The 24,945-nt window shown below is 40.0% G+C and overlaps 1 protein-coding gene across 8 annotated transcripts in view; it reads left to right on the plus strand.

Moving 5' to 3' along the window:
* NOD1 (nucleotide binding oligomerization domain containing 1) overlaps positions 1–24,945 on the plus strand; it is an 87,442-nt gene that overhangs the window by 8,476 nt on the left and 54,021 nt on the right. For 3 of the 8 annotated variants that reach the window (XM_057731417.1, XM_057731425.1, XM_057731418.1), the window contains exon 2: positions 2,522–2,750. The exons of the other annotated variants lie outside the window; for them this stretch is intronic. The gene's annotated coding sequence lies outside the window, so the exon portion shown is untranslated. The remainder of the gene's footprint in view (positions 1–2,521; positions 2,751–24,945) is intronic. 8 annotated transcript variants of the gene reach the window in all.

Below are 24,945 nucleotides of genomic sequence, written 5' to 3' on the forward strand. Positions count from 1 at the left end.
GTGCCAAGAGACCTGGGATCTAGTTCTGGTTGATCCAGACAAGTATTGGCCTTGCCTGGGGCCTCAGTTTCCTTATCTCTAAAATGGGGGTGTTGGGCAGTATTCTGTTGCACTCCAGAAGTCCACGGTTCCAGCAGAGATGGGAGGAGCTGGCTTTGAAACAGGGTTTCTTTACCAGAAGGAGGAGATACTTGGCTTTGAGGGATGTGGAGTCAGACATTTGAGTTCCCAAAAGGCCCAGACAGCTGAGAAAGGATATCTGCATTCCATCAGCCTCCACCCCCAAGTTCTCATGTCCACTGTGTCTGCATTCCTGCCTTCGTAGTAGGCAGGGCGGTAGTGTCTGTATCTGGAGTTCAAACTATGTGGTACGTTTGCAGGAGAGAAAAAGGAGACTGAGAGATGGAAGGAGAGAGGGCGAAAGAGAAGATATTGAGAGAGATTGACTGACTTTTCTATCTTCTTTGAAATTCTGAAGGATTGCATGCTTTCAGATACTTAAAGTAAATGAATGTTAATGGAACTTAAGAGCTTCCAGTAATGACTGTAACCTCATCCATGTGCTAAATTTTTTCCAGAGGGGGCTGTTAGTAGCTTTCTGGTATGGCAGAGACATACAGGACTGGGCTTGTTTTCCAGGTTAAGAAATTGAAAACAAAAGAAGAAACCCCCCCAAACCCCAAAACCCGGGAGAGTTAGGGTTCCCTGAAGACCTATTAAAGAAAGGCAGCTCGAGTTTGTCTAGTATCTGAAGCCTGGAAGCATAATTGAGCTGATGTTTTTGTGGCTTATGCAGCACCCATTGTGTGTGATCTCTGTGCAGTTCTGTCAATATTGTATAGAAACGTGCTTGGTCTTAGTTTCCTGTTCAATTGCTGATGGGAGGTGCTGGTCCACCCACCTCATTGTTGGGCGACTTGAAGTATGGTGGAGCCTTACTGTTCACTCGATCTATGTCAGCAAACGCGGTACAATTGTCTTCCTTACTGTGAGACTGGGATGAGGAGGGTGTGGGTCCTGTTCACCAAAATGAACCTTATTCCAGAGAGAAGTCATTTTCTTGAGGAGCATCTAGGTGTGGTCCTCAGTGTTCGTGGATATATGTGTTCAGGTTATGCTGGGGTTTACAGTCAGGTTGGCGGAGTCTGTTTTTGTTGGCATTTTTGCAGTCTGAGGAATGTCATCCCTGAGGTAGGCAGGTATCTGTTTATCTGAGGTAAGCAGGGGAGGATGGCTTTATTTTACATTATCTTAAATCTGAATTCAATAAGTAAATAGCAATGATCAACTCCTATTGTCCAGGACTGTGGTAGATGGAATGTGTTAGAAGTCCATGTGGTACATGGCAGATGTGGCTCTGCCAGAGGTGGTATTTGCTGGCGAGACTTTAGCAATAGGATGTGGTTTTAGCAGAAAGGAAGGAAGACTCTAAAATGGTTTCCTCGGTAATGATTGCCGTTTTGGTGGGGAGGAGATACGGGGTGGAAAGTGTGAGGCACCTTTGACATCACCCATCAAAATGAAAACATCGCTCAGGGTCAGAACGTTACACAGAAGGCAGTTGAGCCCATATGATTATTATTATTATTATTTTAACACTAGGTCCACAACAGGGACATTGAAACTTTATTCAAACTAATACGTGAAAACAGCCAAAGTAATGATCTTTATTCAAGCAAACTGTGTGACATGAGCTACACAATAGATTCACTACATATGAACCATTTGATTTCCAAATCTCAAATATTGTGGCAAAAAGGTAACTTTTTGCTTATTGATGTATTAGCATATTCTAAACACATTGGAAATAATATTAAACTTTAGCCAAAAACAAGGCAGTATTTTTCATGCTAGATTTTCTAAGCAATTTTAATCAAGGGATTTAAAATTTCCATTAACTTAACTTTATTTGCCTATTAGAATATTGGAGCCTTAAATGGCAACCTACCAAACTGAAAACTGCCAAAGAGAGTTAGTTTCATAGGGCAGAGTACACTAGAGAGCAATTTGTTTTACTAGAAATGCCATCCTTAGGATTCTGTTTTTATCATTGGGGAGAATATAATTATAGAACTTGGGATAATATATTAATTTTGAAGAATAAGCTTCTATTTCTAAAATTATATGTCAACATGTATGAAACAATACTAGGAAAAGACATAGATTAAGTTTTTCAAGAAATTTATATTTCATAGTCAGACATTTTTGTTTTTTATCATTTAATTACAAAAAATAAGGCTTCTGAAGCATTTACTAATCATACATGATTTACCACTTGTATTTGGAGTAAAAACTGGAGCCCATATTATTTTAAAGTGTTCAGAGGCTTGTGTTACATGAAAGGAGGTTCAAGACAAAGGAAATGAAGAGACTTTTGGTAATTATGGAGCATTTTTCCAACGTGATATTGTTCAAGGGCCTAAGGTTTAAAAAAATCTACTTGAAAGTCAGTTCTGTTGACTCTTTCGTTCTGTTTTTGTAGGGCTTGATTTTTCACCTTACCTTCCTTATTTCAAATCAGGTTTAGTGGCAATACCGTGAGTTGACAGACTCCTACTAAATCGAAGACAAAATAAAACCGTTCCCACCCACAAACCCATCAGCTTGGCTATGATATTTCACCAAACCAGGAGGAGCATTCCATTTACTGACAGGTGCACGGAAAGAATCGTGCCATCCCACCAGAGTCTGTTTGACTTCAACGCATTGTCATTTAGTTGAATGGGGACGGAGCGTTTTTTCCTCAGAGGGTGAGTTGAAACTCAAAGTTCCTTAAAAGATGGTGATTGCTGAGAATGTTGCATTGACCTGCTTCAGGGTTTCCTAAGATGCTCTGATGATTAAAAAGGCTCGTTTAAAGTTTAAGTAACTTTAAATTATGCAAGTGTATATTCTTATAAAAAATTAAAACATTACAAATAAAAGTACTATACCAATCCTGGTGCCCTTCCTTCCCTGTCTGGAAGTAATCTCTCTTCTCATAAAGTATGTCTTCTTCCAGATAGTTTTCTTTGTATTTATGTTAATATGCTTGTAGAAGATGCATGTGTTTTGTGTGTCTGTAGGGCAGACAATATGGGCAAATTATACGTGTTATACTCTTTCTGAAACTTGCATTTTTCAAATGACAATGTCTTGAAGATCTTTCTGTCAGTACATGGAACTCCATTCTTTTTCATCACTGATCATGTCTCTTTAGCTTTTATGGTTATTGCTGAATGATTCTGACAGAAGTGGTGGTGGTGGACTGGGCTGAGGTGTCTGAGGTTCTGATGTGGGGCAAGAAGCTGGGTGGAGTGAGGTGACAGAATCTGGGACCACAACAAGCAGATGCAGCCGCCTCGGTACAGACGCAGGGAAGCTGTGGCTTACCCATGTGCCTTTTTTTCCCCTTTAAATAAACTAGTATTTTCTTGTATAGATTACTTATAAGTCCGAGGTAGGCAGGAAATAATGCTTAATTTTAACAATTCTAGAATCGGTTTTACAGTATCTGGGGGAAAAAAAAAGACTGCAGTAGCTTTATCTTTCCTGCGAGTGGGCATTTAATGTTGTGGGTCTCTGTCCTATAGAAACTGCTGTCGTGTGAAGGCAGGGAGAGGGCTGTGGTGCACATCCCGGGCTTCCTGCTCTGCCTCCAACCAACCGTCTGGCCTTTGACAGCTCACTTCACCCCTCTGGGCCTCAGTTTCTTAACATGCTAAATGCTTTTCTTGTCCAAAATTATAGCATCTGTCAGGCTAGGCTAGGTTGTGCTGCAGTAACAGATAATTCCAAAATCTCAGCAGTTCAAACAACAAAGGTTTGTTTCTTGCTCACGCTCTATGCCCATGACAAGTTAGCAGGGGCTCTCCTTACTGTTGTTACCTGTGGGCCAGGTGGATGGAGCAGCTACCAGCTAGAAGGTTGCTGGTCCTAGTGCCAGAGGAAAAGGAGAGTTGCATGCTGACAAATTATGCAGTGATGCAGAGTAACTTGTTCTACTTCTGCTCACATGTCATGAGTCAAAGCAGGTAATTTCAATAATGTATAATCCTCCCTGGTACCTGGGAGGAGAATCCAAACTATTTGTTGAGCAGCACACTTTTCTCACGGTGTTGTTTGTCAAGGAAGGCTCAGGAAAGTCTGTGAAAACTGTCCTGTGGTCAATAAAGTCATATCCCAGAAGCTAGACCTTTCTGTATATATAAACTCATCAGCCTTTTCCTGTGGCCTCCAAGATTGCAGAGAACAGTAGCCTGTGTGGGGACTCACATTTCAACAAATGACCAGAGCTTGGGGAGGGAACAGTCAGGATAGGAGCAGAGGCTGCTGGCCCTGAGCCAGATTCCATAGCACCTGGACGCCAGCAAGGCTGGCCTTGATTTTGCTTATGTTTGTATTTATTTCCAGCCTGTGTGCAGAAAAAGTAGAAAAAGTCGGCAGCAGAAATACTTGTAGAATGGCCTGACTACATGGAGCTCATTGTTTAAAAAACTCTGGGTTGTCCCTCCACGTTAGCATCTTCCACACTGTTAAAGAATGTCTTAAGGACTGGGGCTGAGATGTTAGGAATCTTATCTGCCGGTATTGCAAAATCAATTTGCAGAAAGCTGTGTCATTTATTTTGATATAGATATATATATTGATATATATATAAAGAGTGAATGATGGCTCCCAACAATTGGGTGTGTGAGAAAAGAATGAAATCCCTAGACCACTGTGGATATTGCGAAATGATTTCCTTGAGGTTTCTGTTCTCGACCGAGCCCCCACCCCCCTTTAGTTGGGATGGAGCCCAAACTGTTTGCTCAGCCTGGGAGTCAGCATTCACATCCACACGGTGAGCAGGGCAACCCCTGCGCTCGGGCCCGGCTGGATGATTTTGCACAGAACAAAGCTGCTGCTGGAGGGACATGTTTGCCGGTATCTTCAGGGAACACCGAGGTGATCTCTGTTTGGGGTTTATTCTATGGATGCATGGGATGGGGTGGCACACCTGGGTGGCTGTGGAGACCGACTGTGACCCTCAGCAGTGGGCAGTCTTTACTTGTGTGCCGTGAGTTATCAGGGCTCGGCATCTCTCTGAGTGTCTCGGGTCCAAACTCCCTAAAAGGCGGAGGCTCTCGCCACTTCTCTCTGTCACCTTCCACTACAGAGGGCTCCCGTGGGGCCAAGGAAGACTTTGGGAGAGCTCCAGACAGCCTTGGCTCTCTCTGGTCATTCTCAGTCACTCTCGTAGTCCCTTGTTCTGTGTCCATTTGCCTGGCCGTGTCGTAACCTCTGTGAGCGTGGGAGCTGCTTACCCTCCTGCGTGTCTCAGTTTCCTCATTGTAAATCAGTGGTAACAATGACCTCTGCCACCTAGGGCTGTGCTAAGGATTGAGTGAGACCAGAGAGGATTAAACGAGACGATAATTACTGAGTATTCACAGTATGCCAGCCCCGATCTAGGCACTTTGTGACCATGAATTCAATCCTACAGCAACACTCGGAGGTAGGGACTGTCAGAGACTTGGAGGAAACTGAGGCACAGAAAGGATGGCTGACTTGCTGTTGAGCAGTGGAGTCACGTCTGAACTCAGCCCGCTGGCTCCAGAGACCACTTTAAACCCGTACGTTATCTGGCCTCCTGCGGTGAATAGAAAGTGTCAGGTGGACACTGGGCCCCTAGTGAAGTGCTTACTCAGTGTTAGTGATGACTGTCGGTGCCCTGCTGGGGCCCTGGGCAGCACAGGCTTGACGCTGGTTTCCAGAGAAGGATGCCTGAAGCTGTGGCATCCCAGAGTTGGCCCAGCATCCTGCCCCCTGCCTCTCCCCGAAGCCCTTCCTCAGGCCTGTCCATGATGGATAGCATGTCATTGTGTGACTGGCAGCGGGTGGAGGCTGCAGGGCATGGCATCCAGATTTGCCCTGGCCGTTCAGGCAGGCAGGGCTGGGCCAAGGAAGGGGCTGCCATGTGGCATCAATTTTGATCCTTTGTTTGGCTCGTGGAATGTCTCAGGTACGAGGCTTTAAAACAACAAAGAGTGGCAGGTGGTTCTTACTCTTCTTTATAAAATATAAACCAGGGAAGGCAAAGCACCTGTCAGAAACCAGCTTCTGCAGCTCAAAAGATGGCCTTGGCAGTTACAAATAAACACAAGATAATGGTAGAGGTACAACAGATGCATATAGTGTGATGCCAGACATGCAAAACAGATCACATAGGTGTCACTACACGTAGAGAAAAGCAGACAGGGAGTACTCCCAAAGGGAATACTCCAAAATGTTAACAGTGGGTGATGGGTGACTTTTGTTTCTCTAAACTTTTTTTTCTGCATTTCCAAAATTTCCATAGTGAGCAGGTATTGCTTTTATATTTGGGGAGAGTTATTAAAACATAGAATGAGACATTGGCAGAGATGGAGAACATCTTTAGGAAATGTTTTTGATCTTAGCATCTCAGTTACAAAGAAGGCACATGTCCTTTCTGGGTCGCCTGGGATAATGGAAAGGGGAGAAAGGAGCAGGCCTAGGATAAATCCCTCTTTTGAAAGTGAAGCTGAGTGTGTGTGGGGGAGGGGGGGTGGGTTTCTCTGGGGCCTCCTTGTGATGGCAGGACAGAAACAGGAATAGAAGTCAGTCTCTGCCCATGAGTCTTGGTTGTACTCCCGAAGCGGGACTCCTTTTTAAGTGAATCCTTTCTCCGAAGTGTCCTGGTGACCTGATCGAGTGCGTTCTGATAGCAGGTCAGTCACAACTGCACTCTAAGCCCCTAAACTCCAGGCCTCACCTGCCCAGACTTTTGCGTGGCACAGCCCTTCCTCCATTCTGGGGTTCCACGTTTACCTCATCCAAAAGTCTTTGTTTCTGCCATTTTCAGCCTCTTCATTCCCTGCTGTTACTCTGTTTTCGTTGCATTTGGTGGTCTGTTTGGTTTCTGTTCGTTACTGCATCTTGTCTGTAAGCCCCCTGAGGGCAGGGGTGGTTGACTTTATTCACGTATATGTCCTGTATGTTCCATAAATACATGATGCATGAAAGTGAAGAAAGGAATGAAACTGAGGTCCTCGCTCTCCAGGAGGCCTGCTCGCCTTCATGATTCCTTCATCTGGGGAGGCACCACCGCTGACCCTTTGGTGATAAGACTGCCTTGCGTTAGCTCTCTCCTGGGAGGTGTGGCTTTCTGCTACTCCAGACCCACTTCCTCTCCAGCTGCTCCTGGTGGCTGGCCCACAAAGGAGAATGTGGTGGCAGCCAGAGAACACAGGCACCTGCATTGGCCATGGTCTTGTCCTCATCTGCTTGCTGTTCTAAATAAATAAGCTACTAGGACACAGAACTGGTAAACAGTGCTGGTGGACAGCAAGCTCAAACCCAGTGAAAAGTGTGCAGTGATGTTCCTGACAGTTAAACCCAAGCACCACAATTATCGTTTGGGATAGGATAAATGTTTGGTTTTTTTCTCATTAAAAAAAAAATGAGATGCTCTAGTATTAACATTTATACACTACCACATGTAAAATAGCTAGCGAGAAGCAACTGCATAACACAGGGAGATCAACTCGATGATGGGTGATGACCTAGAGGGGTGGGATAGGGAGAGCAGGAGGGAGGTTCAGGAGGGAGGGGATATGGGGATATATGTATAAATACATCAGATTTGCTTTGTCGTGCAGGGGAAACTGGCACAACAGTGTAAAGCTATTATACTCCAATAAAGATCGAAAGAAAAAAAAACTTCATTAAATAAATACTTTAAAAAATGAGATGTTCCCTATCAAAGATAATTTGGAATATACCCCCCAAAATCTAATATACATTACTTGTAATCTTGGCGTCACCCAGAAATAATCAGTGTTTTGGTGGATTTCTTTCTGAGTTTTCTTCTTAGTGCGTAGGGCTATTTATAGTATGTATAATGTATATATACATATATGTGTATAAGAAACTGCCTGAACAAATTCGAATAACATCCATATGATGAAATTTCATGTATTTTAAAAAACCTTTTCAAAGGGTATTTATAAACGAGTAAATATCCATGGTATTATAATAAATGAAAAACACAATACAAAATAGTTTTTTTGTTTTTCTTTTCTAATATCTACACAGAAGGCTATATATTTCTGTGACTTTAAATTGTATCCCACAAATTTTGATATGTTGTAATTTCTTTATCATGCAATTCAAAATGTTTTTCTAATTTCAATTTTTATTTCTTCTTTGACCTATGGTTTGGGGATTTTCTAGGTATTTCTTATTTTTTATTTCTAGCTTTACTCCACTGTGGTCAGAGAACATATTCTGAATGATTTCTGTTCTTTAAAATTTAAGAACTTGCTTTATGGTCCAGTCTATTGGTCATCTTTGACAAACACTCCACATGCTCTCTAAATGCTGGGCGTTCTGTTGCTATTGGCTACAGTGTTCTATAGATGTCAGTCTAGACAGAATTGTTGATCATTTTGTAAATATTCTCCATACTCTTTCATTTTTTTGGTCTCTTCTTTCAGTTATTCTGAGAAATATATTAAAGTCCCTCACTGTTTGAAAATCCTCACTGATTGTGAATTTGTATTTTCCTCCTTTTTATGTTTGTCAATTTTTGATTTAGATATTTTGAAAATAAGTTAATACGTGCAATACAAACTAAATTTTCTATAACATCCTTTAGAAATAATCATTTTATCATTATGAAATGTTCCTTTACCTCTACTAACATTTCTTTCCTTAAATTCTATTTTAAGTTTAACGTAGCTCTCCCAGCGCTCTTTTGGTTAGTTTATAGGTAGTATGTCATTTCCCACTTGCAGGAATGAATAAATGAATGAGTGAATTCAATCCTGTCCTTTAAGGTGTATCTTTTTAAGCAGCATGTAGTTTTTTTTCTCTGAAGTCTGCCAACCTATGTTGTATAATTGGTGTATTTAGTCTGTATTTAATTGAATTACTAATATATTTAGATTTATATATGTTGTCTAGTTTTTATCAGTCTCACTACTTTTGCATTCCTTTTTCCTCTCTCCGTCTTTTAGAATTAAGCATATTTATTATTACATTTCTTCCTTCTATTGTCTTGTATTCTCTTGGTATTTTTATTAATAGTAATTTTAGAGATTAAAACCTGGCTCTTGAATTATTACTGTCTACTGTAAAGTACTACTTTTGCCTATTACTAGAAGATGCTTTGAACTTAGAACACATTAACTCCACTTACTCCCTTCCACCTTTTTGTGTTATTACTGTTTAACTGTTTTTTTTCAGTTGAGGTATAGTTGATGTACAACATTATATAAGTTTCATGTGTACATAGTGATTCGTAATTTTTAAAGGTTATATTCCATTTATATTATTATAAAATACTGATTATATTCCGTGTTACATTGTAACTTGTAGCTTATTTATTTTATACGTAGCAGTTTATACCTTTTAATTCCCTACCCCTATCTTGCACCTCTCCTTTTGCTTCTCCCCACTGATAATCGATAGTTTGTACTCTGTATCTGTTTCTTTTTTGTTATATTTACTAATTTGTTCTATTTTCTAGATTCCAAATATAAGTTGTATTATACATTGTCTTTCTCTGTCTGACTTATTTCACTTGGCATAATACCCTGTAAATCTATCCATGTTGTTGCAAATGGCAAAATTTCATTCTTTTTATGGCTGAGTAGTATTACATTGTGTGTGTGTGTTTGTATATATACCACATCTTTTTTATCCATTCATCCGTTGATGGATACTTAAGTTGCTTCCATATCTTGCCAGGTGTAAATAATGCTTCTATGAACATTGGGGTGCATGTATCTTTTTGAATTAGTGTTTTCGGGTTTTTTTTTTTTTAAATAAATACCCAGGAGTGGGATTGCTGGGTCATATCGTAGGTTTGTTTTCAGTTTTCTGAGAAACCTCCATACTGTTTTTCATAGTGGCTGCGCCAGTTTACATCCCCACCAACAGTGTACAAGGGTTCCCTTTTGCCACATCCCTGCCAACATTTGTTATTTGTATTATGATCATAGGCATTCTGACAGGTGTGAGGCGATATCTCTTTGCGGTTTTAGTTTGCATTTCTCTGGTAATTAATGACGTTGAGCATCTTTTTCATGTGCCTGTTGGCTATTTGTATGTCTTCATTGGAAAAATGTCTATTCAGGTCGTCTTCTCATTTTTTAAATGGGTTGTTTGGGTTTTGTTTTTGTTTTCTTTTTTTGGTCGTGCTGCATGGCTTGTGGGATCTTGGGTCCCTGAGCAGGGATCGAACCCGTGCCCCTGCAGTGGAATCACGGGATCTTAACCACTGGACCACCAGGAAAGTCTGGGTTGTTTGGTTTTTGATGTTGGGTTGTATGAGCTGTTTATATATTTTGAATATTAACACCTTATCTGTTATATCTTTTGTAAATGTTTTTTCCAATTCAGTGGGTTTTTTGTTTTGTTGATGGTTTCCTTTGCTGTACAAAAGCTTTTAAGTTTAATTATGCCCCATTTGTTTATTTCTACTTTCATTTGCTTTAGGAGGCAGACCCAGAAAAATATTGCTATGATTTATGTCAAAGAGTATTCCATCTATGTTTTCTCCTAGGAGTTTTATGGTTTCTGGTCTTAGGTTTAGGTCTAATCCATTTTGCGTTTATATTTGTATATGGTGTTAGAGAATGTTCTGATTTCATTCTTTTATGTGTAGCTGTCCAGTTTTCCCAGCACTACTTATTGAAGAGACTGTCTTTTCTCCATTGTATATTCTTCCCTCCTTTGTCATAAAATAATTGACCATAAGTGTGTGGGTTTATTTCTAGGGTCTCTATTCTGTTCTGTTGATCTGTGTCTGTTTTTGTACCAGTACCATGCTCTTTTGATTACTTTGTTGTATAGTCTGAGGTCAGAGAATATGATTCCTTCAGTTCTGTTCTTTTTCAAGATTGTTTTGGCTATTCAGGGTCTTTTGTTTTTCCATCCAAGTTTTAGAACTATGTGTTTTAGTTCCATGAAAAATGGCATCAATATATTTTTTCTTTTTTTATTGAAGTATAAGTGATTTACAATGTTGTGTTAATTACGGCTGTACAACAAAGTGATTCAGTTATACACATATATACATTCTTTTTTTATATTCTTTTCCATTATGGTTTGTCATAGGATATCAAATGTAGTTCTTAGTGCTGTATAGTAGGACCTTGTTGTTTATCCACTCTATATGTAAAAGCTTAAAAATTCCAAATTCCCAATCCATTCCTACTCCACCTCCCCCTTGGCAACCACCAGTCTGTTCTCTATGTCCGTGATTCTATTTCTGTTTCATAGATAGGTTCATTTGTGTCATATTTTAGATTCCACATACAAGTGACATCATATGGTATTTGTCTTTCTTTCCTTACTTCACTTAGTATGATAATCTGTAGTTGTATCCATGTTGCTGAAAGTGGCATTATTTTGTTCTTTTTAATGGCTGAGTAGTATTCCATTGTATATATGTACCACATCTTCTTTATCCATTCATCTGTCGATGGACATTTAGGTTGTTCCATTTCTTGGCTATTGTGAGTAGTGCTGCTATAACATGGGGGTGCATGTATCTCTTTGAATTATAATTTTTTCGGGATATATTTGTAAGATTGCTGGGTCATATGGTAATTCAATTTTTAGTTTTCTGAGGAACCTCCATACTATTTTCTGCAGTGGCTGCACCATCTTACATTCCCACCAACAGTGCAGGAGGGTTCCCTTTTCTCCACACCCTCTCCAGCATTTGTTATTTGTAGACTTTTTAATGATGGCCATTCTAACCAGTGTGAGGTGGTACCTCGTACTTTTTTTTTTAAATAAATTTATTTATTTATTGGCTCCATTGGGTCTTCATTGCTGTGAGCGGGTGTTCTCTAGTTGTGGTGAGTGGGGGCTACTCTTTGTTGCAGTGCACAGACTTCTCATTGCAGTGGCTTCTTTTATGAAACACAACCACTAGGTGTGTGGGCTTCAGTAGTTGCAGCACATGGGCTCAGTAGTTGAGGCTTGTGGGCTCTAGAGCACAGGTTCAGTAGTTGTGGCGCATGGGCTTACTTGCTCCATGGCATGTGCGATCTTCCCAGCCCAGGGGTCGAACCCATTTCCCCTCCATTGGCAGGTGGATTCTTAACCACTGTGCAACCAGGAAAGTCCCCCTCATTGTACTTCTGATTTGCATTTCTCTAATAATTAGTGATGGTACACATCTTTTGAGCCTATTGGCCATCTATATTTCTTCTTCAGAGAAATGCAGAGAAATGTCTCTTTAGGTCTTTTGCCCATTTTTCTATTGGGTTGTTTGTTTTTGTTGTTAAGTTGTATGAGCTGATTATGTATTTTGGAAAATAAGCCCTTGTCTGTCACATTGTTTGCAAATATTTTCTCCAGTTCTGTAGGTTGTCTTTTCATTTTGTTTATGGTTCCCTTTGCTGTGCTGAAGCTTATAAGTTTGATGATGTCCCATTTGTTTATTTTTGTTTTTATTTTTATTGCCTTGAGAGACTTACCTAAGAAAACAGTGGTACTATCTATGTCCGAGAATGTTTTGCCTATGTTCTCTGCTAGGAGTTTTATGGTGTCACGTCTTATATTTGTGTCTTTAAGCCATTTTGAGTTTATTTTTGTGTATAGTGAGAGAGTGTGTTCTAAATTCACTGATTTACATGCGGCTACCCAACTTTCCCAACACCACTTGCTGGAGAGACTGTCTTTTTCACATTGTATATTCTTGCCTCCTTTGTCAAAGGTTAATTGACCATAGGTGTTTGGGTTTTTTTCGGGGCTCTCTATTCTGTTCCATTGATCCATAGGTCTCTTTTTGTGCAAATAGCATGCTGTTCTGATTACTGTAGCTTTGTAGTATTGTCTGAAGTCTGGGATGGTTATGCCTCCTGCTTTGTTCTTTTTCTTCAGGATTGCTTTGGCAATTCTGCAGGGTCTTTTATGGTTCCATATGAATTTTAGGATTATTTGTTCTAGTTCTGTGAAAAATGTCCTGGGTAATTTGATTTGAATTGCATTAAATCTGTAGATTGCTTTGGGTAGTATGGCCATTTTAACAATATTCTTCCAATCCAAGAGCATGGAATATCTTTCCATTTTTTTGAAACATCTTGAATTTCCTTTATTAATGTTTTATAGTTCTCAGCATATAAGTCTTCCACATTCTTAGTGAGGTTTATTCCTAAGCATTTTATTTTGGGGGTTGCAATTTTAGAAGATACTGCTTTTTTACATTCCCTTTCTGATATTTAATTGTTAGTGTAAAGAAATGCAACCAATTTCTATATGTTAATCTTGTATCCTGCTACCTTGCTGAATTTATCAGTCGTAGTGGTTTTTGTGTGGAGTCTTTAGGGTTTTTTAAATATACTATCATATCATCTGCATATAATGAGAATTTTACCTCTTCCCTTCCAATTTGGATACCTTGTATTTCCTTTTCTTGTCCGATTGCTGTGGCTAGGACTTCCAATACTATCTTGAATAGAAGAGGTGACAGGGCGTCCTTGTTCCAGATTTTTTGTGGAAAGTCTTTCAGCTTTTCACCATTAAGTAATATATTGGCTATGGACTTGTCATAAATAGCTTTTACTATCTTGAGATTTGTTCCCTCTATACCCACATTGGTAAGAGTTTTTATCCTGAGTGGATGTTAGATTTTGTCAAATGCTTTTTCTGCATCTATTGAGATGAGTGTGTGGTTTTTATCTTTTGTTTATGTGGTGTATCATATTGATTTATTTGCATATGTTGAACCATCCTTGTGAACTTAGGATGAATCCCACTTGGTCATGGTGTATGAACTTTTTGTGTGTTGTTGGATTTGGTTTGCTGTATTTTGTTGAGAATTTTTGCATCCATATTCTTCAGAGATATTGGCCTGTAATTTTCTCTTTGGCTGGGGTCTTTGTCTGGTTTTGGTATCAGGGCGATGGTGGCTTCATAGAATGTCCTTGGGAGTGTTCCCTCCTCTTCAGTTTTGGAAGAGTTTGAGAAGTTTTGGTATAAGTTCTTCTTTGGTAGAATTCACCTGTGAAGCCATCTGGTCCTGGACTTCTGTTTATAGGGAGTTTAAAAATTACAGATTGTATTTCACTTCTAATGATTGATCTCTTCAAATTATCTGTTTCTTCTTGATTAAATTTTGGTGGGCTGTATGTTTCTAGAAACTTGTCCATTTCTTCTGGGTTGTTGAATTTGTTGGCATATAATTGTTCATAGTATTCCCTTATGGTTTTTTGTATTTCTCTGCAGCATCAGTTGTTAGGTCTCTTTTTCATTTCTTATTTTATTTGGGTTCTCTCTCTTTTCTTCTTCGTGAGCCTGGCCAGAGGGTTGTCAATGTTGTTTATCCTTTCAAAGAACCAGCTCTTGGTTTTATTGTTTTTAAATTTCTATATTGTTTCCTCTCTGATCTTTATTATTTCCTTCCTTCTGCTGACTTTAGGTTTTGTTTGTTCTTGTTTTTCTAATTCTTTTAAGTGGTAGGTTAGGTTGTTTACTTGAGATTTATTTTTAAATTTTATTTATTTATTATTTTTTGGGGGGTACACCAAGTTCAATCAACTGTTTTTATACACATATCCCCATATTCCCTCCCTTCCTTGACTCCCCCACCCCTCAAGTCCTCCCCACCCTCCCCGCCCCAGTCCTCTAAGGCATCTTCCATCCTCGAGTTGGACTCCCTTTGTTATACAACAACTTCCCACTGACTATTTTACAGTTGGTAGTATATATATGTCTGTGCTACTCTCTCGCTTCGTCTCAGCTTCCCCTTCACCCCCTGCCCCCTCCCAGACCTCGAGTTCTCCAGTCCATTCTCTGTATCTGCTTCCTTGTTCTTGTCACTGAGTTCATCAGTACCATTTTTAGATTCCGTATATGTGAGTTAGCATACAATATTTGTCCTTCTCTTTCTGACTTACTTCACTCTGTATGACAGACTATAGTTCTATCCACCTCATTACATATAGCTCCATCTCATCCCTTTTTATAGCTGAGTAATATTCCATTGTATATATATATATATGCCACATCTTCTTTATCCATTCATCTGTTGATGGGCATCTAGGTTGCTTCCATGTCCTGGCTATTGTAAGTAGTGCTGCAATAAACATTATGGTACAAGTTTCTTTTGGGATTATGGTTTTCTTTGGGTATATGCCCAGTAGTGGGATTGCTGGATCATATGGTAGTTCTACTTGTAGTTTTTTAAGGAACCTCCAAATTGTTTTCCATAGTGGCTGTTACCAACTTACATTCCCACCAACAGTGCAAGAGAGTTCCCTTTTCTCCACACCCTCTCCAACATTTGTGGTTTCCAGATTTTGTGATGATGGCCATTCTGACTGGTGTGAGATGATACCTCATTGTGGCTTTGACTTGCATTTCTCTGATGATTAGTGATGTTGAGCATCTTTTCATGTGTGTGTTGGCCATCTGTATGTCTTCTTTGGAGAAATGTCTATTTAGGTCTTCTGCCCATTTGTGGATTGGGTTATTTGCTTTTTTGGTATTAAGCTTCATGAGCTGCTTGTATATTTTGGAGATTAATCCTTTGTCCGTTGTTTCATAGGCAATTATTTTTTCCCATTCTGAGGGTTGCCTTTTAGTCTTGTTTATGGTTTCTTTTGCTGTGCAAAAGCTTTTAAGTTTCATGAGGTCCCATTTGTTTATTCTTGATTTTATTTCCCTGATTCTAGGAGGTGGGTCAAAAAGGATCTTGCTTTGATGTATGTCATAGAGTGTTCTTCCTATGTTTTCCTCTAGGAGTTTCATAGTGTCTGGCCTTACATGTAGGTCTTTAATCCATTTGGAGTTTATTTTTGTGTATGGTGTTAGGAAGTGTTCTAATTTCATTCTTTTACATGTTGCTGTCCAATTTTCCCAGCACCACTTATTGAAGAGGCTGTCTTTTTTCCATTGTATACTCGTGCCTCCTTTGTCAAAGATAAGGTGCCCATATGTGTTTGGGCTTACTTCTGAGTTCTCTCTTCTATTCCATTGATCTTCCTTTCTATTTTTGTGCCAGTACCATACTGTCTTGATCACTATGGCCTTGTAGTATAGTTTGAAGTCAGGAAGCCTGATTCCACCAACTCCATTTTTCCTTCTCAAGATTGCTTTGGCTATTCGGGGTCTTTTGCGTTTCCATACAAATCGTAAGATTTCTTGCTCTAGTTCTGTGAAGAATGCCATTGGTAATTTGATCGGGATTGCATTGAATCTGTAAATTGCTTTGGGTAGTACAGTCATTTTCACTATGTTGATTCTTCCAATCCAGGAACATGGTATGTCCCTCCATCTGTTTGTGTCATCTTTGATTTCTTTCATCAATGTCTTAAAGTTTTCTGCATACAGATCTTTTGCCTCCTTAGGCAGGTTTATTCCTAGGTATTTTATTCTTTTTGTTGCAGTGGTGAATGGGAGAGTTTCCTTAATTTCTCTTTCTGCTCTTCCATTGTTAGTGTATAGGAATGCAAGAGATTTCTGTGCATTAATTTTATATCCTGCTACTTTACTAAACTCATCAATGAGTGCTAGCAGTTTTCTGGTAGAGTCTTTAGGGTTTTCTATCTATAATATCATGTCATCTGCAAAGAGTGACAATTTTACTTCTTCTTTTCCAATTTGGATTCCTTTGATTTCTTCTTCTTCTCTGATTGCTGTGGCTAAAACTTCCAAAACTATGTTGAATAATAGTGGTGAGAGTGGACACCCTTGTCTTGTTCCTGTTCTTAGAGGGAATTCTTCCAGTTTTTCCCCATTGAGAATGATGTTGGCTTTTGGTTTTTCATATATGGCTTTTATTATGTTGAGGTAATTTCCTTCTATGCCCATTTTCTGGAGAGCTTTGATCATAAATGGATGTTGAACTTTGTCACAAGCTTTTTCTGCATCTATTGAGATGATCATATGGTTTTTTTCCTTCAATTTGTTGATATGATGTATCACGTTGATTGATTTGCGTATATTGAAGAATCCTTGCATCCCAGGGATAAACCCCACTTGATCATGGTGTATGATTATTTTAATGTGCTGTTGGATTCTGTTAGCTAGTATTTTGTTGAGGATTTTTGCATCTATATTCATCAGTGATATTGGTCTGTAGTTTTCTTTTTTTGTGACATCTTTGCCTGGTTTTGGTATCAGGGTGATGGTAGCCTCGTAGAATGAGTTTGGGAGTGCTCCGCCTTCTGCAATATTTTGGAAGAGTTTGAGAAGGATAGGTGTTAGTTCTTCTCGAAATGTTTGATAGAATTCGCCCGTGAACCCATCTGGTCCTGGGCTTTTGTGTGTTGGGAGATTTTAAATCACTGCCTCAATTTCCGTACTTGTGATTGGTCTGTTCATGGTTTCTATTTCTTCCTGGTTCAGTCTTGGAAGATTGTATTTTTCTAAGAATGTATCCATTTCTTCCAGGTTATCCAATTTATTGGCATATAGTTGCTTGTAGTAGTCTCTCATGATCTTTTGTATTTCTGAGGTGTCCGTTGTTACTTCTCCTTTTTCATTTCTAATTCTGTTGATTTGCATCTTCTCCCTTTTTTTCTTGATGAGTCTGGCTAATGGTTTTATCAATTTTGTTAATCTTCTCAAAGAACCAGCTTTTAGTTTTATTTTTCTTATGATTTCCTTCCTTTCTTTTTCATTTATTTCTGCTCTGATCTTTATGATTTCTTTCCTTCTGCTCACTTTGGGGTTTCTTTGTTCTTCTTTCTCTAGTTGTTTTAGGTGTAAGGTTAGGTTGTTTATTCGATCATTTTCTTGTTTCTTAAGGTAGGACTGTATTGCTATAAACTTCCCTCTTAGAACTGCTTTTGCTGCATCCCATAGGTTTTGGGTTGTTGTGTCTTCGTTGTCGTTTGTTTCTAGATATTTTTTGATTTCCTCTTTGATTTCTTTAGTGTTTTCTTGGTTGTTTAAGAGTGAATTGTTTAGCTTCCATGTGTTTGTTTTTTTTGCAGTTTTTTTCCTGTAATTGATATCTAGTCTCATGGCGTTGTGGTCTGAGAAGATGCTTGATATGATTTCAATTTTCTTGAATTTGCCGAGATTTGATTTGTGACCCAAGATGTGATCTATCCTGGAAAATGTTCCATGTGCACTTGAGAAGAAAGTGTAGTCTGTTGTTTTTGGATGGAATGTCCTGTAAATATCAAGTAAGTCAAGATGGTCTAATGTGTCATTTAAAGCTTGTGTGTCTTTCTTTATTTTCTGTTTGGATGATCTGTCCATTGATGTAAGTGGGGTGTTCCAGTCTCCCACTATTATTGTGTTACTGTCGATGTCCCCTTTTATAGCTGTTAGCATTTGCCTTATGTATTGAGGTGCTCCTATATTGGGGGCATAGATATTTACCATTGTGATATGTTCTTCTTGAATGGATCCCTTGATCATTATGGAGTGTCCTTCCTTGTCTCTTGTAATAGTCTTTACTTTCAAGTCTAATTTGTCTGATATGAGTATTGCTACTCCAGCTTTCTTTTGACTTCCATTTGCATGGAATATCTTTTTCCATCCCCTTACTTTCAGTCTATATGTATCCCTTGGTCTGAAGTGGGTTTCTTGTAGGCAGCATATAGAAGGGTCTTGTTTTTGTATCCATTCAGCCAGTCTGTGTCTTTTGGTTGGAGCATTTAATCCATTTACATTTAAAGTGATTATTGACATGTGTGTTCCAGTTACCATTTTCTGACTTGTTTTGGGTTTGTATTTGTAGGTGTTTTCCTTTTCTTGTGTGTCCTACTTAGAGAAGTTCCTTTAGCACTTGTTGTAAGGCTGGTTTGGTGGTGCTGAATTCTCTTAACTTTTGCTTGTCTGGAAAGCTTTTGATTTCTCCCTCAAATCTGAATGAGATTCTTGCTGGGTAGAGTATTCTTGGCTGTAGGTTTCTCTCTTTCAGGACTTTCAGTATATCCTGCCATTCCCTTCTGGCCTGCAGAGTTTCTGTAGAAAGGTCAGCTGTTATCCTTATGGGTTTTCCCATATATGTTGTTTGTTGCTTTTCTCTTGCTGCTTTTAATATTTTTTCTTTGTGTTTAATTGTCGTTCGTTTGATTAATATGTGTCTTGGTGTATTTCTCCTTGGGTTTATTCTGTATGGGACTCTCTGTGCTTCTTGGACTTGGTGAATTATTTCCTTTCCCATGTTGGGGAAGTTTTCCACTAGAACCTCTTCAAATATTTTCTCAGACCCTTTCTTGTTTTCTTCTTCTTCTGGGATGCCTATAATTCGAATGTTGGTACGCTTAATGCTATCACTGAGGTCTCTGAGACTGTCTTCTATTCTTTTCATTCTTTTTTCTTTTTCCTGCTCTGTGGCAGTTATTTCCCCCATTCTATCTTCCAACTCACTTATTCGTTCTTCTGCCTCAGTCATTCTGCTGGTTAGAGCATCTAGAGTATTTTTAATTTCAGTTATTTTGTTATCCATTGCTGTTTGTTTTTCTGAGTTCTTATGAACTGTTTCTTGTACTTTCTCTATTTTGTTATCGAGATTTTGTATCATTTTTACTATCTTACTCTAAATTCTTTTTCAGGCATTTTTCCTATTTCCTCTTCATTTATTTGGTCTTGTGGGTTTTTTTTCCTGCTCCCTTGCCTGCATGGTGTTTCTTTGTTTCCTCATGGTTGTGCAAACTTTTGGGGTTGCTTGTCCTGGCGATAGAGGTGTTTATAGAAGACTGTCCAAGCCTCACACTAATGTCCAAGTATTGGATTAAACAAATATTAAGTCTAGGAAACACATACATGTATAAGACACACGATTACTGAATCCATTAGGACATAAGGCTCTAGAAAGACCTGACAGAACCCCAGTGTGCTGTCAGATAGTCAAAGAGAAACCCAACAGAAATTGACAACTGAAACGTAACAAATCAGAGACAAAAGCAAACAAACAAATAACACCTTACACGTACAAACAGTAATCCAGGGAGATTTTGTAAGCCAGGATCCAGTATAGAAAAGAGCCAGAGTGCCACCAGAGAGAATGGAGATTCTCAGAATGAAATTAGACAACTGTACTAAGAACTAAGATAAAGACAAAAACCTAATATTAAATACCAAGGCAGTGCATCATCTGGAGAATAGAGCAAGGAGTCTGAGCAGATTGATAGTGTTGCTTGTAAGTATGTTAAGATAAAATACACTTAAAATGGCTGGAAGAAAGGGGAACAGAAGAGCGTAGTGTGGCTGGAAATATGCAAATAAAAAGAAAGGAATAGAAATGTATAAAAGATAGGGATGAAAGGAAAGTATGAGAGATATATTGTCCATACTACCAAAAACTTAGCTAGATATAGAAGTATATAAAAAGGCAAAAAAAAAAAAAAGAATAAAAAATATCATTAATAAATTATGTTATAAAACTTGTAGATCCCTTAGGGCTAAGATCGTATTTAATAAAGAAAAAAAAGAAAAAAAAAAGAGAAAAAGAAGGGAAAAAAAAAATCCAGAACTGATCCCAGAATGGACCAGTTCAATAGGAATTGATACTAATATTTCTGTTTCCTTAGCGTGTCAGCTGTAAGTGTCCTTCTCCTTGCCTTGGGTTTTTTTGCATTATTCTGTGACCAGCAGAGGTTCCTTTATTGTTCGACTGTAAGCGTTGGTGTGTGGGGAGGGAGAGGGTACAATAGTGGCTCCTTCTCCTGGGAGTGAGTGTGCAGTGGCGCACTGTTGTTTCAGTCAGGCTTGGAGGTGCCTGTTGCAGAGGGACGCTGGTGGCTCAGGTGTAAACAGAAAGTCTTAGAGTTGGGCCTCTCTCGGGTTTTTTGTTGTTGTTGTTGTTGTTGTTGTTTTTCTCGGCAGCCTCCCTGCGGTCAGAGTTGCAAGGGGTTTTAATCTAGCCCCGCCCGAGTGCCTGAGGGTGCTTGTTATCCCTGAGCGCCTTAGGTGGCCCGCAGGGCGTCTCTCCACTGCCTGTTGCAGAGGCGCCAAAAGAGAGAGAGAGGCTATGCGCGCGGCTCCCCCCCCCCCCCGCCCCCCGCCGGTGAGCCTGCAGCCTCCAGCCGCCATCATGGCCAGGCAGCTCTCAGGGGCAGGCACTCCTTGCCGTGGAGCTCTTCCCTCCTGTCCTCTCGGTCCGTCACCTTACTGGCAACAATGTTTCTCACCCTGAACCAGCTCTCTGGTTCCCACGCTCCTGCTCCTGGACCCTCTGTTCAGCTGTGGATTGACGTCCCGGTCCGGGAATGCTAAGCTGTGCTGCGGACCCTCCGTATGTTTCTCACTCCCTCCCGTCTGCCACAGCTCCGCCGCTTCACCCTCTTTGAGCCGTCGTAGATGCCTCCCTACCAGTCATGTCGGGCTCCTTGAGGTCCTTTCTGGTGTCCAAGGCCGTCTGCTGGTGTTCAGCTGGTTCTCTGTGGGAATTATTGCATCCTTCGGTGTATTCCCAATGCATATGTGGAGAGGGATGCATTCCACGTCCCTCTACTTTGCCGCCATCTTTTTCCTCCTCTACTTGAGATTTTTCTTATTTTTTGAGAGAGGCCTGTATCACTATGAACTTCCCTCTAAGAATTGCTTTTGCTGCATCCCATAGATTTTGTATGGTTGTGTTTTCATTGTCATTTGTTTCAAAGTATTTTTTAATTTCCGTTTTGATTTCATCATTGACCCATTGGTTTTTTAGTACCATGTGGTTTAGTCTCCATGTAATCATTTTTGTTTTGTTTCTGTTTTCTCATTTCTTTTTCTGTGGTTAATTTTTAGTTTCATGATGTTGTGGTCTGAAAAGATGCACTATACTCTTAAATTTGTTGAGGCTTATTTCGTGCCCCAGTATGTGGCCAGTCCTAGAGAATGCTCCATGTGCACTTGAAACGAATGTGTATTCTGGGCTTTTTGGATGTAATGTCCTGAAAAATATCAATTAAGTCTAACTGTTCTATTGTATCATTTAGGATCTTTGTTGCTTTATTGATTCTCTGTCTGGAAGATCTGTCCATTGATGTGAGTGGGGTATTAAAGTCTGCTACTATTACTGTATTCCTGTCAGTTTCTCCCTGTATGTCTGTTAGTGTTGGTTTTATGTATTTAGGTAATCCTATATTGCGTATATCTTGCAAGTGTAGTGATCTTTTTATCATTATATACTGTCCTTTATCTTTCTTCATAGCCTTTGTTTTAAAGTCTATTTTGTCTCATATGAGTATTGTGATCCCCACTTTCATGTTGTTTTCCTTTTCATGAAATATCTTTTTCCATCCCCTCACTTTCAATCTGTATGTGTCCTTTGCCCTAAAGTGGGTCTCTTGTAGTCAGCATATTGTAGGCTCTTGTTTTTTTATCCAGTCTGCCACTCTGTGTCTTTTGATTGGAGCATTTAGTCCGTTGACATTTGAGGTGATTATTGATATGTATTTATTACTGTTTTAAACCTTATTTTCCCATTGATTTTATATTTCTTCTTTGTTCCTTTCCTCTTCTTTTTGTTTATCCTTTTACGGTTTGATGACTTGCTTTTGTATTATACTTATGCTCTCTTCTTTTTGGTTTTTGTGAACCTATTTTATGTTTTTGATGTGTGGTTACCCTGTTTTTCAAATATGTTAACCTCTTCCTATATCTACTTGCCTTAGACTGGTAGTTATATGGGCTCAAACACATTCTAGAAAAAAAAATCTACATTTTCTTACTCTCCTCCCCACGTTTTATGATGCTGACATCCTCGTTTACAGCTTCATGGTCATCCTTTTGCTGTTCGTTGTGGTTATCATCACTTTCACAGAATTTTTAAAAAAAATATGTGTGCTGAGTTAAATGATGTATTTTCCAGTTGTGATTTTTCCTTTCCTATAGATTCTTCTTTTCTGTTTAGAGAAGACTTCCATATTTCCTTTAGGATAGGTTTAGTATTGCTGTATTCTGTTAGTTTTTGCTTGTTTGAGAAATCCTTTACCTCTCCTATTCTAAATGATAATCTTGCCAGGTAGAATATCCTAGATTGCAATTTTTTCCCTTTTTAGGACTTTGAATATATCTTGCCACTCCCTTCTGGCCTGCAGCGTTTCTGTAGAGAAATCAGACAGCCTTATGGGTGTTCCCTTGTAATGAACTCTTTGTTTTTGTCTTGCTGCTGTTAGAATCCTCTCTTTATGTTTAACTTTTGCCACTTTTATTATGTCTTGGTGTAGGTCTGTTAGAGTTAATCTTGTTTGGGACTTTTTGTACTTCCTGTACCTGGATATCTGTTTCTTTCTTTATGTTTGGGAAGTTTTCAGCCATAATTCTTCAAATACATTTTTGATTCCCTTTTCTCTTTCTTCCCCTTCTGGAGTCCCTATTATGCATAGGTTGGCATGCTCTATATTATCCCATAGGTTGGCATGCTCTATATTATCCCGTAGGTCTCTCTCTCTCTCTTTTAAATTTATTTTTTGGCTGTGTTGGGTCTTCATTGCTGCATGTGAGCTTTCTCTAGTTGTGGCGAGTGGGACTACCCTTTGTCACAGTGCGTGGCCTCTCATTGCAGTGGCTTCTCTTGTTGCAGAGCACGGACCCTAGAGCATGCAGGCTTGGTAGTTGTGGCTCGTGGGCTGTAAAGTGTAGGCTCAGTAGTTGTGGCACACAGGCTTCGTTGCTCCATGGAATATAGGATCTTCCCAGACCAGGGCTGAAACCCGTGTCCCCTGCATTGGCAGGTGGATTCTTAACCACTGCACCACCAGGGAAGTCCTATCCCATAGGTCTCTTATATTGCTTGCATGCTTGCTTGCTTCTTGTTGTTGTTGTTTTTCATTTGGCTTTCTGTCTGGTGTCCTGATTGGGTGTTTTCCATTATTCTATCTTCCAGGTCACTTATTTTTCTAAGTTATTCATTCTGCTATTCATTGCCTTTAGCTCAGCTTTCGTCTCTGCAAGTGAATTTTCTCTTCTTTTCTTTTTTCCCCCCTCCTGTGCTGTGTGGCTTGTGGGATCGCAGTTCCCCAACCAGGGATTGAACCGGGCCCCAGCAGTGAAAGTGCTGAGCCCTAACCACTGGCCTGCCAGGGAATTCCCTGCAAATGAGTTTTATAATATTTCTTAGTTCCTCATTATAGTTTCTAATTCCTTTTTACGGTACTCTGCATTTCTGTCAATAGCCTCTCAATTCCTTCAGTATTTTCATTTATCTTCTTTTTGAAATCAGTGTCTGGTAGACTGAAGAGGTCTGCTTCATTGTTTGTCCTTTCCAGGGAATGCTGTTGGTCTTTTACCTGGGAGTGGTTCCTCTTCTTCATTTTACTTTTATTTCTGTTACTCTGTGAGTTTAGGAGAAGCAGTTATCTACTTTGGTCTTAGAGGGCTATTTATATGTGGGGGCAACCCTTTGTAACTTGTGTGGGTTTAATATATTTGGTGCCAGGGCTGTGTTTAGTATGGATGCCTGTCACGTCTTTCCTCAGTGTGTGTTGGTTGTTATCCTGTTGATAGGGGATGTGCAGATGTGGTGGCTGGTGCCCCGTCCTGGGGTTCTTGGTGGCAGTGGTGGCTCAGCTGTGCCCCCCAGAGCACATGATGGGAGCAGAGGCAGCTCATGAGCAGTCTTGGAGTTTGCAAGGATGGTGGGGCAGCTCGCAACTTCTTCTGGAGCCTGGGTGGGCAGTGTCCTACCCTCTTTGAGCATGTGCACAGGGAAAAGGGCTACAATCTGGGTCCCACCCCTCCCCTCATGCACTCCCCAAACAGTGGACTGGCCTCTAAGGTGGCCCAGGCTTCTCATTTACAACCCCAGCCATGACTGTGCTGAATTCCAGGCCCACCCCCCCCGCCCACACACACACCCAGGATGTCTCCACACACCAGCCCCAGTCCTCTCTCCATTTCTGATGCCTGAGTTCCAGCACCCAGCACCTGCCCGCACCAGTGGATGCATGTCATGGACTGGGAAGTGCAGGGTGGCGACACTGACCACCTATACAGTTCTTCCTCTGCTCTGGCTGCTGCACTCTCCTCCGAGGCTCTGAAGCTCCCTTTCTGTCC

The sequence above is a fragment of the Hippopotamus amphibius genome, chromosome 4, assembly GCF_030028045.1.
Source record: "Hippopotamus amphibius kiboko isolate mHipAmp2 chromosome 4, mHipAmp2.hap2, whole genome shotgun sequence".
Taxonomy (NCBI): Eukaryota; Metazoa; Chordata; class Mammalia; order Artiodactyla; family Hippopotamidae; genus Hippopotamus; species Hippopotamus amphibius.